Genomic DNA, 14306 nt, shown 5'->3' with positions numbered 1-14306 from the left:
TTTTTCATGTAGAAGAAAGATCATACTTTTGCAAAGTTTTGTGAATTTCAAGCATTGGCCGAGAAAGATATTGGATGGAAGGTTAAATTTCTCAGGAGTGATAACGGTGGAGAGTATGTGTTGAATGATTTTAAAAACTTATGTGTGGTAGAAGGCATTCGACGAGAGTTGATAGCACCTCATAACCCACAGCAGAATGTGATGGATGAAAGGAAGAATAGAAGTATAGTAGGGGCACCATGGGCAATGTTTCATGATTAGGGCCTACCACTACACTTGTGGGTCGAGGCATGCAACACAATTGTTTATTTGTAGAATAGAAGCCCTCATCGAATTCTTGGGATGAGTACACCGGAAGAGGATTTTTCAAGGAAGAAACCAGATGTGGGTTTCAGGATTTTTGGTTCATCAATATACTGCCATGTAACCAAACATGAATGGAATAAGCTTGATCCAACAACAGAGTTGGGGATTTTTGTGGGGTACACTGATACGCCTCACAACTATCTGGTGTACTTACCGACCAACAGGATGACAATGGTTCGCAGGTATGTGAAATTCGATGAAGAGAAGGCCATGAGATGTTCCCTTGAGAGGGAGCTTCAAGTACATGCGGTTGAGGAGCTTTTAGCTCCTAAGGAGGAACCTTAGATTGATGTGGGGCAACCACTTGTAGAGGATCAGGGAGTCGAGACACCTACTCATGCAGAGCCTTCCAGAGATGGAGAAATTGCACTAGAGATGTTGACAAGTTATTGCACGATGCAAGACAGAATGTGGCATCACCCACATCATAGCACAGGTAGAGGAGGTCACCAGAGAGGTACACTAGATACATGGCTCTTATGAGAGGATGTGTTGATACAGAGCCATCCTATTTTGAGGAAGAAGTGCAACAACCAGTTTGGGTTGATGCCATGGTTGAGGAGTATGACTCCATTGTCAGGAATAGTGTTTGGGATGTGATCCCAAGACCGACGGACAAGTCAGTGGTGAGTTCTCAATGGATTTACAAGGTAAAGCAAGCAACAGATGGTAGTGTGGAGAAACACAAGGCCAGGTTTGTGGCCTGATGATTTTCTCAATGGGATTGATTACGATGAGACTTTTTCTCATGTTGCAAGGTACTCATCAATCAGATCCATTTTGGCACTGTCAGCGCAGATGGGATGGAAGATACATCATATGGATGTAAAGACATCCTTCCTTAATGGCATGATTGAGGAAGAGGTGTATATTGAGTATCCTAAAGGTTTATATACCTTTGACCGAGAGTCGCATGTGTGTCGACTCAAGTGAGCATTGTATGGACTGAAACAAGCACCTCGTGCTTGGTACACCAAGATTGATAGCTACTTCACTGGGATGGGCTTCACCAAAATTGAAGCAGATGCAAACCTTTACCATATTGTGGTTGAAGGTAAATTGTTGATTGTTGTTTTATATTTCGACAATATGATTATGGCAGGTGATGATAAGTTTGTCAAGTCTTGCAAAGAGGACCTTGCAAGAGAGTTCAAAATGAAGGACTTAAGGCTCATGCACTACTTTCTAGGCATGGAAGTATGGCAAGGTGATGAGGAACTTTTTGTCTCTTAGGGAAAGTATGCCAACGAGATACTGAAAAGGTTCCACATGGAGAGAAGTAAACCCATGGCGACTCCTCTAGCAGGTAACTGGAGGAAGGAGAATGTTACTTTTGGTGAAGTAATGGAAGCTACTATTTACAGACAGCTTGTGGGTTCACTTATGTATTTAGTGAACACACAACCAGACATATGCTATGCAGTTAAACAACTTGTTCAAGCGATGAATAAGACAACCAAGCTTTCTTAGAAGGAAACCAAGCATGTGTTAGATACGCCAGAGGCACTAATCAGTATGGTTTATGGTACAGATGGATAGAGAGAGTGAAGCATCAAGGCTTCATCGATGCAGATTGGGCAGGGAGTCCATCTGATAGGAAGAGAAATTCAGGAGGGATCTTTAGTATTGGGTCAGTAGTTGTTTCTTGGTACAACAAGAAACAAATATTAGTCGCACTCCGTTCAACAAAGGCAGAGTACATGGTTTCTAGTCAAGTAGCTTGTGAGGTTATCTAGATGAGTAAGATTCTTGTTGGTTTGTTTGGTTAGTAGATGGATCCAACTATGATTTACTGTGACAATTAGAGTTGTATCAAACTCTCTGAAAATCTAGTTTTTCATGATCGGTCCAAGCATATTGATATATGGTATCATCATCTTCGAGATTGTGTGCAGAGGAGGATTATGTTGTTGGAGTACATTCCCACAGAGGAGAAGGATGCAAATATTTTGACAAAGGCATTGTCAAGATGCAAATTTGAGTTTCACAGAGACAAGATCGGGGTAGCTAATAATCCCTTTCTTGTTGAGAGGGAGTGTTAAAAATAGCAACAAGAAATTCCAATTTAATTTGTCCTTGAATTAAATTGTGAATTAAATTGAAATTCTATTCTCATAGCAACTTGTAATAGTTAATTAAGTTAAATTGACTTAATTGACTTAGGAAATTCGAGTTGGAAGTCTATCTAGAGTCATGTAGAGTGATCCCTAAATTTTAGGGGCCCATGTTGAGTTCTTTGGAGTTGTAATTACACCGTAAGGCGTTCCCTCTAGAAATAACTCTCCTTGGGTGATTCGTGGATCTCGTTTCCACCGTCAGATGACATGTTAGACGATTAAAATGTTATTGATCGTTCGATATCACCATATTATCTATTCAGTTAGTTCGTTAGCGTTTTGATTTAGGTTTCTATTTCGATGTATGGAAGGGGACAGTGGTGGGAGTCATAGGGCTGAGGGGGAGCGGAAAGTCGACATTCCTAAGGGCACTGAACAGGCTCTGGGAACCGCCCTTCGATTCCGTCTTCATCTAGAATGATGATATCACCAACCTCAACATGCTCGCCCTCCTGCGCCATGTGGACATGCTCTTCCAGACGCCACCCCTCTTCGAAGGTTGGTAATCGATTTGCTGCACATTTTTTTGTTCATTTTAATGACTTGCTTTACCTAATTTCTTTGATTCACTTGAAGTGTTCCGGATAACATAAGGTACCAGACTATGCTCCGCGGGTAGAAATTGTTGGACAAGAAATTGGTTGAGTATTTGCGTTGGGCGGATTTGGATTCCTTGCCGGACAAGAAATTGGTGGAGTATTTGGGTTGGGCGGATTTGGAGTCCTTCTTGTCCAGAGGATTTTGGGGCTTTAAACTCTATTGGTTTATCGAAATCATACATGAAGGGGTTTTTTCTGCAAATAGAAAAATGATTCAAAACCTAAGTGATGCTTTCCAACAGGGCCTCGGATCATTGGTCTTGTCAACAGTGTATAATCTGTGTAACAGTGTTCTATTCTCATTGTGACTTGCACCTCTCAGATTGCACAAGCTTCAAAGTGTTAGTGCTTTCATGTATCTAAATATGGATAAGGAATCGATGATCCAGGTAGACAACTGAGTTGGAAGGCAGCCAAAGCCACTGCGGCTTTTCCCCTATTGAAATCCCTCAATGGAGGAGGACCATCACGACTTCGATTCTCCTCATGTTCGTTTCCTCTAAAGAATCCTGTTTCGATAATCCTTTTGTCGCCCGTCTCTAGGGGTTTCACTCGAAGGGTTTCAATCCTCTGAAGCCTGTAATCCGCTAGTCACTACGACGTGGTTGCTTCAATTGTGTCGAAATTGAAATTCATGGTAGGAAAACAGGTGAGTTTGAAGGCATCCAAAGCCGTTGTGGCTTTTCCCCTATTGAAATCCCCCAATGGAGGAGGACCAACAGGGCTTTGATTCTCCTCGTGTTTGTTTCTTCTAAGGAATCCTGTTATGATAAACCCTTTTTCGCCCATCTCTCGAGGTTTCACTTGAAGGGTTTAAATCCTCCGAAACCTGCAATTCACCAGTGAATACGACGTGGCTGCTTCAATTGTTCCGAAATTGAATAGCATGGTAGGTAGAAAGCTGAATTTGAAGGTAGCCAAAGCGGTTGCAACATTTTCCCTATTGAAATCCCTCAATGGAGGAGGTCCAGAAGGGCTTCGATTCTCCTTGTGTTGGTTTCCTCTAAAGAATCTTGTTCTAATAACCCTTTGTCCCTGTTCTGATAAACCCTTTGTCGCTCGTCTCTCGGGGTTTCACTCCAAGTGTTTCAATCCTCCGAAGCCTACAATCCGCCAGTCAGTACGACATCGGGAGAGATAAAATCAGTGACAACGATATTAGCCAAGTGAGATTCTTGGAGCGTTCGATTGTAGTGCGGGTTCCCAGTTGTTGGGGGAATATGGAACCACAAAGGATGAGAGGCACGCGTCTTGGGCTTCAGGAGGTCGAGACGCCTCGGACAAAATACGGTGACTATGATACAAAACGTCGGAGCCAAAAGGAAAGTCGATGGTGACAAGGAAGGGTTGATGTTCCCAAGCTCGAAATTGATGAAGAAATTATTAATGCTCTCAATAGGTGCGGTATTACTTGATTGTTCCCCATTCACAAAGCAGTGTCGAAACCAGTAATGCAAGGTTGTGACATGATTGGTCGCGCTAGGACAGGAACTGGAAAACCTCTTTCCTTTGGAATCCCACTCTTGGAAAAAATCATTCAGCACAACCGTAAGAATGGGAATGGATCATATCCCTTGGCACTTGTCTTCTCTGCAACACAAGAACTTGCACGCCAAGGAATTCCAAGAATCTACTCCAGGCCCACATACTCTTTGATGTTGTGGGGGTGTACCTATAATGAGCCAAATCAATGTTCTTAGAAGGGGTTTAGATGTTGCTGGAACACCTGGTCGCATTATTGATCTAATCAATCGTGGGGCATTAGTCTTGTCAGAAATACAGTTTATTGTTTTGGATGAGGCTGACCAAAGGCCGAATGTGGGCTTTGATGAAGATGTTGAGGTGATTAGGGAAAGATGGCTGAAAAGGCGTCAAGAGTATGCTTTTTTCCTGCTACAATTAGAAACCGAGGTTCAAGTGGCAACAATTTATCTGAAATTGCAGAGTAGTACCCTAAGAGCCTCTATTCTTTGGGAGCGAGCTTTGTCGCAATCAGTGCCAACCTATGAACGAAATTGCTGGAATATGACATCTCTGTAACCACCAAGTTAGAAACTGAGGTTCAAGTGGCAACAATTTATCTGAAATTGCAGAGTAGTACCCTAAGTGCCTCTATTCTTTGGGAGCCAGCTTTGTCGCAATCAGTGCCCACATATGAACAAAATTGCTGGAATATGACATCTGTGTAGCCACCAAGAAAGAGACAGATTTTTGGTTCCACAGGAGATTCACTTTGTTTTTCTTAGTGAGTAATAGCAGTTCTGTATGGAATGTGTCATTTGAAAAGAAAATGCACATTGTATTTACTACAAATGAATTGTATCCTTTATATCATATTTTAGTGAAAATTCGTATAGAATATGTCGTTGAAAAAGAAAATGCACATTGCATTTACCAGCAAGTGCAAATGAATTGTATTCTCTATACCATATTTTACTGAAAAGCATAGGTGATTTTCGTGTGTAATATATAACTATTGTTGATCTAGGAATATTCAATGCACCTAGTATTGTAGAGTGTATTGGTGATGGATCGATCGCTCTAGGATTCCACCTCGTTTTTCTTTGCAAATGTAAAGAAAATTGGGATTCTTTTGCTTATATTTGACAATTTTATTTACATAGGATTGTGTGCAACTATTGCAGGTGTGCTGGGAGAAATTCATTGGGCATTTGATCGAGTTGAGTCTTTATTCGAGCATAGCCAAAGCCAAGGATATATAAGCGAATAAGGGAAAATGCTTTCCGTCCATGTCTTCCAAAGGTATTTCCTTTTTGTCCCTCTAAACAGGTACCAAGTTCTTTATTTGAGCGGAGCCAAGGCCAAGGATATATAAGCAAATAAGGGAAAATGCTTTCCATCTATGTCTTCCAAAGGCATTTCCTTTTTGTCTGTAACCTCTAAACAAGTACCAAGTTTTATTTTACTTTGTCCTTAATGTTCACAACACCTTGGACCATGTTTTCAGTTTTCCTACTTTTATAACACAAAGTTTATTAATTTCTTTTCACAATGTTTAGGAAGGAGATACCTTACCTAGTCCCCAAAATCGTGATTCGCAGTTTCCTATAATCGTGATTCTCAGTTTCCTATAGTGAAAATTGGTATGGTTATGCTCGACAAAAAAACAGAATATGATTGTCAAATTTCAGGTGGTTCAAGCTATTATTATATGCCTGAAAATGCATGACCCAACAATTTCTCAAGGGGTTTTTTCCATAATGGTTTGTTACTGGAAGATTTTGGATATGGTGAGGATTATCAAATTTTAGTTGGGTCACAAGGACCTTCAAAAGTTTCTCCACTGCTAAATGCTTCTAAATAAATTTTCATTTCATTGATATGGTGAGGATTATCAAATTTCAGTTGGGTCACAAGAACCTTCAAAAGTTTCTCCACTGCTAAATGTTGCTAAATGAATCTAAATGAATTTTCATTTCACAGATATGCCACTAGTAATGGAAAATTTCAAGGATTTAATAGCTCACATTTATGATTTAAGACTGTTGAATAGCATTTTGTTTACTAATTTTTTTCTTCGATGAATTTTTATGTCATGATGCTTCTCCAATTTATGCCTTACGGTGTTCCTTTGCAACATTTGGTGCAATTGCTAATTAGATAACTCATTCTAATTGAGTTATAGTTAGTTAAACTAGTTCTAACTATTGGAGGAACTAGTAGAGATCTAGTAGTGGAGTATTGCACCAGTGCATCACTAGTACCACACCAGTTAACTGAAGATTCACTCACAAATAATTCACGCATGTCAGTTTAGAGTAAGACCCGGTTGAGATTAGAGTTTAGGGACAATGTACTATCAGTTGTATAATTTTTTGAATTTTACAGATGGTGCATGCAATCAGTTAAGGACCTATGTTTGGATTGCGCAGTTATGGAGAGTGGATTTCCCAATTAAATATGGGCTAATTCCTCTAGGAATTGTGCAAGGAAGTAGGGGCTTGGCAAGAAGTAGAATAGGATAAGTGTTGGCTTGATCTAGCTTGTGGGCAGAGAGTTAGATTGTGCAGAAAATGTTTAGGATGAACAAGCATTATGTTTTCTTCTCAGATCTTTTGGTTAATGTAATATAGATAGTCGGGGTTTTTAGCAGTTTCTTTCCCTAGAGAAATATTGTGTTATATGCGATTGATATTCTTCCTTTTCTTCTTATTGTTTTCATCGATCAATTTTGGTTTCTGCTGAAGAGTAGAGTAGATTATTGTCTTGTGTTTTAGCATATCACATAAGTTGTTGAATCTATAGTAAAAATATACAATACCTCTATCAGGTGTTTCTGTAAGCTTCTCCTTGTTCTCATGGCTCAATTTTCTTGTAGCTTGTCACAGGCTAGATTATGTGGCTTCAAGGGAGGCATGTGCCCTATCACTCGGTTTCATCCTTGTTTTTGTCAACTACTTTATTTTGGGTTTTAATTTTCAAGCCTTGCTGACTTTGTATGATGCTCCCTTCGAGGTTTTTCAACTAGCCTGCATGCCTGGTTTTTGTTATTTCACAAGGGGCATGCATGCTTGGTTTTCTATTTTATTTCATAGTCTTGTGGCTTAGGGTTTGTTGTCCCATGGTTTTTTTTAAATATAAATATTTATTCTTGTGTTTGGATGGTGGATATTTTATTGGTATGCACTTGGTGCATATGCGAAATGAAGGCCTGTTAGAGAATCTCCAGGATTTTCTTACCGGTCAGAGTATCTTTCAGCTTAGTTTCTTTCTGGTCAGAGTATCTTCTGACATATTCCATAGTAATGTGTGGTTACCCATTTGGGCTTATCTGGTGCTCTCCACAGGGTTCTTTGAAGGGTCTGCATGCCCTGTTTCTTGTTTTTTTTTAGTGTGGTGACTTAGGGCTTGTTGTCCCTAGGTTATTTGCATGATTATGAATATTAATCATATATAACACAGGGAATATAATACCACATATGTTATATGCATGCTATATTTAAACAAATTTTTATTTAATAGAAAGTTGTTGGTTTTTGCCTTCTGAAAAAAGAAAAAAGAAAATATATATATATATATATATATATATGATCTAACTATTGTAATAAATAAATAAGTTGTATTAATTTAAATTATTATTATTAAAAATATTTTAATTTATTTCAATAACACACACACACACACACAAATGTACACATTTCGCTTTGAACTACACATAATGGAGGCTTCAAGAATTGATGTCTTTATTTAAAAAATAGAAAAAAAGATTAAACCCTCATTGAACCCATTTGAATATTGATTTCAGGTTCACATATGTTTTCATTTTAAAATTGGACAACAAAGTTAAATGAGAAAATTTTAAATAAGATTAAACCCTCATTGAATCCATTTGAATATTATTTTTAGGTTCATGTTTATGTTCAATTTGAATTTTCCCAATGAATTTAAATGAGCAAATTTAATTTAGTTTTAGGTTTGGAAAATATCGAATTTCAACATTAAAATTCGTCGAACTCGGTGATTTAGGTAATATGTAAAATAACCATAAGAGTATCAAAATGGCCCATATCTAATCCAAAAGGCACCAAAGTACTCACACAAGCATCATCTTCAATTTTTTTTCCTAAGTTTTGATTTGTAAATAAGTTACCATGATTAGATATGGAAGGGTTATGCAAAGGCTTTATTATGTGCTTCCAACCCTAAGGGGAGGAACAAGTCCTATGCTGACACATCAATTAGTAGGTGCAAGTGGCTAATGATAAATTAGGGGTTTACTTCATGTATGATGCCAAGATATTTCTACCATCTATTAAATTCTATTATTCTTGAGCATTATAATATGAAAAGGGAGTAGTCATGGGACCTAAGCTACCCCTTTCCTTGGCCTATTTTTACCACCTCTCTTATGCGCATTTTCCTTTCATTAATTTTCCTCTTCTTGCATATTTTGGTTACAAACTCTCATTCATGCATGACTTACCTTATTGCTGCTCCATTTAGTGGGTTTTTGAAGATTTGTACAACGTTTTATGGTTAGCACACATAGGACAAAGACCCACTGCCATGTCAGCCCGAGTCCCCACTTTTTAAGCCCAAAATCCTACCACAAGGCTATGGGAGGCTTCCCGTGAGATGCTTCAACCAAATTTCTATAAGACCAATGCCTTATAATGGGGTCTAATCGTCGTAGGGAGGATTTTCATATTGTTGTCCTACTATATTAATGTCAAAAATATATAATATACTTTTAACTAAACCAACATATGAGTACAATAAAACTTGATGAAAATTTTCAAATAAATAACATAAACTAATGTACTTGAAATATACTAACCATAAAATAAATTTTATTTTATGATACAATAATTATTTAGAAGAGTTGTTGAACAATAATGCTTTTTGTCCTATTTAACAAGGTTGCAAATCAATAAATAAATCTCTAACAACAAGCAAAGATATTCAAAATTGCTTTAGATATGGAATGTGAGAAACCAATTTTGATTTGTTTTAAATATCCTAACCAATTATAGAAGTTATTCAATGATTGAACACACAATTATGGGGCTCATTTATAAAATTCCTTGTTTCCATTTTTTATCAGGGTTTTAATTTTGTAGAAAATGAAGAAACCAATAAGTAAGCCTCTTTAAAAACCACCCAAAAGTGTTTGAACACTTACGATATCTTAGATATAGGGGTCGAGAGGATAAAATAATAAAGGATGGTTAATTTATACCACCTTTAAGCCTTGCAACTTTAATAAAAATTGAATTTCTGGCAAGCTGGAAAATCAAATTTAGAGGTCGTTGGGTCAAAACCTTTGAATATTCACCCAAAAAATTATTCTAGATACTATTAAGAATTTTAAAGGCTAAAATAAATCACTTTAAGCTATATATGTAAAATAGAAACTAATAGACCCCCAGTCGTTGTAACAACTTTGGTTAAAAATCCATGTAATAAAGTTAATAAAGGCAAAATAATACCAAGGTCATGGGACATGTATTCCAAGCTGAATGTTAGACAAAAACATAGTGATGGGTGATCACTTGTGATTAATTAATGGCTATGGAAATTGGTAAATGCATTGGCAAAGGAAAAGAGACATTAAATGACATTTATTTATGAAATAAAGGAAAATAGGGGAAATGAAAGGTGAAAGGTCACAGAATTGCATGAGAGGAAAATTGAAGGAAAAATAGAGGAAATTGAAGAAAATAGAGACCTTAATTATAAAAAGGCTTCTGACGACCAATCCATAGATTTTTGCCAATTTTAGCTTGGATCTCTCTCTTTATTCTCTCTCTCATACTCTTACACACTTAGAGTTTTCCTGGAGCATTATTGGAGCACAATGGATTTGGAGAAAGAAGGAAAAGGAAAGCAAGAAAGCATAAGGGGCCAACGGAGTCAACAACTACGGTTGGATTGCTTTGCAGGTACCAAGTTGCATGTATGATTTCCTTGATAGTTTTGACATGCATGGTATATGCATGGAGTTATTTGATTATGATCTTTCATTGGCATGGATGATTTCCTTGAATGATAGCGGTTTTTCCTAGCCTTTCCATTTGATCTTGGATAACCATGGTGTTGTGGGCTTTCCCTTTCTTTTTTATCTGATTGGTTTTCTTGTTCCTTATGCCTATGGGTTGAGTTATTAGTTCCTGGAGCCTTGGTTCGACAAACAGTCTGGAAGCCCTGAAACAACTTGTGTTGAGTTACTAGTCCTGGAGCCTTGGTTGGACAAATGCTCTAGAGCCATTAATGGGTTGAGTTACTAGTCCTAGAGCCTTGGTTGGACAAACACTCTGGAGCCTTGCAACAGTTGTGGGTTGAGTTACTAGTCCTGGAGCCGGGTTGGAACAAACATGGTGGAGGCTTGGATAGCTTGGGTAGAGACTAATATGGTGATGGTTAGTGATGTTTGTTGAAAATAGCAACAAGAAATGCTAAATATAGAAGTGCTAAAAATAGCACTACCATAAATAGCATTTCGGGATACCTTCCTATTTTAGTTAGTCCCAGAACTAAAATAGTGAAGTAAAATTCGAATTTGATCTTAGCAGCTATTTGTAAATTAATTAATTAATTCATCTTGAGTTAATTAGTTAACGAAAAATAAACATGAAGTCTATGTGAGGAAATGCAACAGTTATTCCTTTGATTAAGGGATTTATCCATTATTTAAAGAGATAAGAGTGATTTGTACTTAGTTAGCTCAGTTAACTGAGTTAAGTCTATTTAGATTAGTTCCAATAGTTGGAGGAACTCATTGGGAGTTCAGTTAGTTAATGCTTGCATGCATGTAACTACTGCACTTCAGATAACTAAATATTCTCTCATAAATAACTCATGCATGTCAGTTCTGTCAGAGACCCAGTTGAGATCAGATGGAGGGACAATATACTATCAGTTGGAAGAATATTCTATTGTGAATATCTCTTGCATGCAGAAGGAATTTATTCCTTGGAGATTGCGCAGTTATTTCTTCAGTTTAGTGAGTGTGATGAGGCCAATTCACACATGTGACATCATTGGACCCCAAGAAAAATTGCGTAAGAAAATAGGAGGCTTGGAGGGCTGTAGATGGACATATGTTTTGTTTGTTCAGTCTATGAGCTGTATTCTGAGATTATACTGATAGCTGGTTGGCTTCCAAGCTAAGGCTTTGTGTAATCTAAGATATTTTCCACTTGTATGATAATATAGAGGGTGGGGTTTTAGGCTGTTGCTTTCCCTGGAGTTTATCATCTATATTCATGTGTGTTTGCTTCTCTTCTTAGTTATATTTGTTCAGTGTTTGATATTGCTTATGTTCGATTAAGCTTCCACAAAGTTTGATTGTAGAACTAGATCTAGTATACTGCTTTAGAACATTGCATTATGAGTTGATCTACAGGTGAAATTTCTACAATGTTAGGTCGTGAGGTGGAATCACTAGTTGAGGGTTCAGGTGGTTTTTCCTCTGGAAGCCTTGGTTTGGTTTTGTTTGGTTTATTCCATTAGATCCCACATTCATGCTTGGAATATGGCGCGGGGCTGATTGGTTGAAAGAGAGATTTGGTTCAACCCAATCTATGGTTGGGTGGTACGTGGAAGTCCCCAACTTGGTTGGAATTTGCATTTTTTTAATAAGAACTCTCTTCCTCTTGTATTTTGTGAGTAAATGTACTTGTTAATTTGTGGCTTTGATGGCTATTTTATCATGATTTATATGTTGTTCATTTGTTGGATATATGTTGGTTATATGATGTATAATGCCCACGATCCTTAATGTGTTTTGATTAGTAAATGAAAGGTTATTTAATTCATGGCCTAATAGATGTTATTGAAACTATTACGAGAGGGCATTATACCTTCTTGATGATTCTCAGATAAGTATCAAACCCCTATGTTCAAATGCGCATTCATGAATTGTAGATTACATGTTTTCAATTGTTTGACAAAATGACTGTCATGGTTAAACTTGGTTAGGTCAAATCCTTAATCAATTTTTGTGTTAAAGGCTTTGTCTTTATGTCATTTATGATTTCTGAAAGTCTCATTAAGTTCCAGGAAATGGTTGGGTGTTAGGCCCTTAAAAGGTGGCTTAGATCTTGGGGTCACAAGATAAGAACTAGGAAATATAGACTACAGTTGCTAGGAGGAAAGGTTATCAGAGCGAATGGAGAGTTATAGTCACTAGATTTCCTTTTCATTAGAGCAAATTAGGCTCTAGATCACTGAAAAAGAAAGGTAACTCAGGGTTTTGGCACTTAGAGCTATTGTTTATCTCTCTTGGAGCACCTTAGGGAAGTCAGTAAAGTTTCAGGTTGTCGATTCCACTTCCTTAACTTTACTTAGGGAGTTTAATCATGCCATAGTAGTCCCCAACTCATGTTTACCCTGGAAGGTTGGTGAAACTGGGTAGATATGGGAGGGGTGGTTACAAGGTGGTATTAGAGCTCCCAAGTTCAACACTTGGGTTGGGTGGGTGGAATGTGTTTGTCATGCCTGCATGTAGGTTGTATATGTGCTTGTTAGGTATGCATGGTTATGGTCATTGTTGCAGTTGTGTTGTCATGTGGAAGTGATGATGTCGATGTTGAGATGATTAATATGATGATTTCATTATATAAATGCCTATGTTGTGCTAATCCAAATCAATCTTGCAGACAATGTAGCCTCCCCTAAATTTCGTTGAGGTATATTTGATTATGGTTATATTTGGTTTTATATAACATAGTAGGTTTGCAAGAAGTAGAGGATTAAATATGAATAGAAGAATGGTGGATGGCAATTTACGTGATTCTCCCTACAGATCAGATGAGCAACATGGTGATGAGTACTCCCATCACATGGCAGATACATTAAGAAGTTTGAAAGCAAATATTAGGAGTTGTAAGAAAGATAATGATAGGATCATTCAGTCACAAGAGAGACTTTCTAGGGTACAGGAGAAGCAACTAGAGGTTAATGTAGTTATGATACAGAGCCTATCAAACTTGTAGAGACAGGGACCACTTAGGAGCAGTGATGGATATGAGGAAAGGACAAATGATGCATATGGCAGTAGGTCTCAATCAGTGTTAGGTCCCTATAATACTAATGCATTCCCTTATTATTATTGTCATTATAGCCCCTTATTGTTATTATTGTGCCCATGTTGTCCCCATATTGTTATTATTGTGCCCATAGAATCTCACTATTGTTATTGCTTGTGCCCTTATGTTATTATTGTTATGTCGGCTCTGATTATATTGTGACCCCTTAGACTCCTATATATAGGAAGGAGGTCTTGTCATTTGATGTATTAAAATTATTCATTTATGTAATGTAAAGGAGGTTTCCCCCTCTAAGAGGCTACTTTTGAAGTCGTTTATCTATCTCTTTTATTTTGTGAGTTGGTTGCGTAACAATTGGTATCAAAGCTTTGGATTTTAGGGTTTCGCTTCTTCAAACAAGTCATCATGGAATTTTCGCTATAATTTTTTTTCTATGAAGTTATAGAGCCTAAAACTAAAAACCATTTGAGAAGAAATTATGGTGAACCTCATGACCAATTTTCAGATATTTTCTCGCTATATTTTCGGATATACAAACTGAGGAATTTAGGGTTTTTGTAGGCTCCTGAGTTTGATCTCAAATAGGTCAACTTGGAAAAATCGTCATAATTTTCTCTCTGAGCATCAGATTCAAATTTCATAAATGTGATAGAAAGAGGACAGATTGTAGTTTGTTCGGTATCGTTTTCAGAGCCAAAGGTCGAAATAGTGAC

Source organism: Pinus tabuliformis, chromosome 6 (genome assembly GCF_031772625.1).
Source record: "Pinus tabuliformis cultivar Carrire ecotype Pingquan chromosome 6, CPIR1, whole genome shotgun sequence".
NCBI lineage: Eukaryota > Viridiplantae > Streptophyta > Pinopsida > Pinales > Pinaceae > Pinus > Pinus tabuliformis.
This window is presented reverse-complemented; position numbering follows the sequence as displayed.